Here is a 3,532-nt window from a genome sequence, read left to right as displayed (position 1 = left end):
ATTTAAATAATCAATTTCACATAGTAAGATAAGGCCCTGTTGTATGAGCTTGAATATGCAATTTCAATGCTTTGAATTTGTCCCTGCCCTAGCTATTGTTGAGACTAATGTTATCAGACAGGGCTGGCCTCAAGATTTGTTGCAACATGGGTCTGAACAATGGTGGGGCTGCTGTTCGAAATGCTCACTGTGACAATCTTCTTGTCTGAGACAATTTGAATGGTCAATCGTTTTTTGAGATCATCCATAAAACTAGATTATTACTTTCTAGATTAGGATTTATTTACCTTTCACTCACAAGTTATGATGCTGAGGATCATTTATGTAATCTTGTTAGAGTAGGCCTTAGTAGCAATAGGTTGTTTTGGACCTCTGATCAACAACTCCCTCTAAATCTAGAGATAGTTGGTGCTAAGAGAAATTAATTATATGTATTGTCTTGTACATAGCTTGTTTTCGGGTGAAATATAGCAAACGCTTTTCATTTTTTTTTTTTTTAAAGGCTCCTTAACTTGTCATACTTATTGTATGCTTATTGTAATTTTATAGAGCAAGTTCTCTCATGCATTTTTACTTAAGAGCTCTATTTTCTTTGTCAAACTAGGTTTTAGAGTCGATACTTCTAGGCACACTCCAAGGTATTTCTTTAAGAAATTAAATTTTGTTAAAGATTTTCATATTAATTTTTTTATTCATAATACCTATTTTATGATTTTTTTAAATGAAAAATTAAAATTCTTCAGACAATAAGTTTCTTATGTTAAAAATAAATAAATATTTCATTTATTTGTTGGTATATTTCACCATTTTCACTTTATCGTATTTTCGTTCTAGATTGTGAAATAATCTATGGTTTTTCTTTATCTATTTCAAAATCTTCTATGATATGGGAAATTAATATTTTTAAAAGTAATTAGATTCAACTATATATAGATATAGATATTAATTAGTGTGCTGTGAATTCTTTTTTTTTTTTTTTTGAGAGAGAGAGGAAATCTCAAATCTGATTAATGAATAGGAATATCATGTGCTTATATATAGATAATGGCAACAACTACATTAGTTAACAAGAATGGTTAGTTAAATGTACAAAGTTAACTAACTGATTAACTCAACTAACTTATAATGATTAATTATACTCTAATCGCCTCCTGCAAACTCATAGTATATTGTACTCTGAGTTTGGACTTTAAAGTAGCAAAAGCAGAATTGGAAAGTGGCTTAATAAAGATGTTTGCAATCTAATGCACAGCAGGAATGTGATAAACCAACAATTTATTTTGAAGAACTTTCTCATGAACAAAGAATAGATCAAGTTCCATATGCTTTGTATGATGATGAATAATTGGATTCCTAAAGAGAAGCACAGTGCTCAGATTATCACAAAGAACTTGAGGAGCATGTGAAGCAAATGGCACCTTTAGTTTTGTAAGTAAACTCTACAACCAAAGAAGTTTGGTAGTAACGAGTGCAAGACCGCGATATTCAGCCTCTGTACTTAATCTAGTAATAAGTGGCTATTTTTTAGTAGTCTAAGAAATCAAGTTGCTTCCAAAGAAAATACAAAAACTAGATGTAGAGTGACAATCGTCAATATCATTACCCCAATCAGCATTACAAAATGCTAACAAATCAAGGGTAGAGGACTTAGTAAATACAAGCCCATGAGTAATAGTCCCTCTAAGATAACGCAAAATACATTTGGCAGCATGCCAATGATTGACTTTAGGATTATGAAGATATTGACAGACTTTGTTAACACTGAAAGAAATCTCTGGCTAAGTAATAGTGACATATTGAAGACCTCCAACGAAAGATCGATACAATTGAGCATTACTGAAAGATACTGAATCTCGATGGTTGAGCTTAGTAGTGGTAGTCATTGGTGTTGCAACACCATTAAGATTGAGCATACTAGCATGGGCTAAAAGATCTTTGATATATTTATGTTGTGACAATGTAAGAATACTAAAGGATAGATGTTGGACTTTAATTCCCAAAAAATAATGAAGGGAAACAAGATCTTTAACTGCAAACTCATTATTAAGCCATTGTTTGAGACTGTCAATAAATGTGATCAAGGTACCGATTAGAAAAATATCATCCACATATACTAACAAATAGGTTGTATCAATAGAAGAATTATGAATGAAAAGAGAGGGATCACATTTGCTGGAGACAAAACCAAAATGATGTAAGGTAGAAGCTAAATGATTGAACCAAGCTTGAGGAGCTTGCTCAAGGGCATAGAGACTTTTTTATGAAGTTTACAAACTAAAGTAGGATCTAAAGAAACAAAACTAGAAGGTTGATCTATGTAAACCTCTTCATCAAAGGCACCATTTAAAAAGGTATTGTTGACATCAAGTTGAGAAATAGGCCATTAGTTATGAAGGGCCAATGTAAGCATTATGTGAATATTGATGGGCTTAATAATAGGGGAGAAGGTCTCATTATAGTCAAAACCATAGATTTGATAAAACCGTTTAGCAACTAAGTGTGCCTTATATTTTTGAAGAGTGCCATCAATATTTTCTTTAGTTCTAAGAACCCATTTACAGCCAATCATAGGTCTGTGAGAAGGGCGAGGAACAAGGGTCCAAGTATTATTTTTAAGTAAAGCTTGATATTTAAGTGTCATGGCTTAGTTCTAATGAGGGATTTGTAAAGCTATGTAAGGATTAGACGAAATAGGAAAAGAGGCAGCGATAGAAGAAGGAGAAGAATGAGATAGTTCTAATTTTTTAGCAAAAAGAATTTTAAGTTTTCTAATACTAGTTTTAGCTCTAATAATCATATGATGAAAATTAGGAGGTGAAGTGGGAGATGCAGTTGGAGAAACAGCTATAGAAGGAGAAGTATAAGGAAAAGAAGGCTTAGGAAGAGAAGAGAGGGATGGCAAAAGGAAAATGCATTAAGACAGTGGAAGAAATAGGAGAAGAGTGAGAAGAAGGCTAGGGAATTAAAGTGATAGGTGGAGAAGGCAAGGTAAGAGAGGAAACAAGAGCTATAAGTGTTGATTTGAAAGGAAAAACTAATTTATTAAACTTGACATCATGAGAAATATATATGCGACCATTTGTACTAAAACATTTTAAACCATGATAGAAAGGACTATAACCTAAGAAAGTGCATTCAATAGAATGAAAGTACAACTTGTGAGAATTAGAAGGATGTAAGAGAGGATAACAGGCACATCTAAAGACCTTAAGAGAAAAAAAATCAGGAGAATGAGCATACAGTTTAGTAAAAGGGGTAGCAAACTGAATAGCAAACGAAGGCAATAGATTTGTGACATACATAGTGGTTAAGCTTCTTAAAATTTTAAGGGTAAACCAGCTTGAGCTAACAAAGCAAGTCTAGTATCAACAATGTATCTGTGATGTCTTTTAACCATACCTATTTGATAGTAAGCATATGGACAAGAATTTCTATGAATAATACCATGAGTAGCAAGAAATGGATCAAAACATTTGAATTCACCACCACCATCAGTTTGAAGAGCTTTAATTTTAGTATTTAATTTATTTTC

Source organism: Prosopis cineraria, unplaced genomic scaffold (genome assembly GCF_029017545.1).
Source record: "Prosopis cineraria cultivar Desert tree isolate PC_DT_omini unplaced genomic scaffold, ASM2901754v1 PC3, whole genome shotgun sequence".
NCBI lineage: Eukaryota > Viridiplantae > Streptophyta > Magnoliopsida > Fabales > Fabaceae > Prosopis > Prosopis cineraria.
This window is presented reverse-complemented; position numbering follows the sequence as displayed.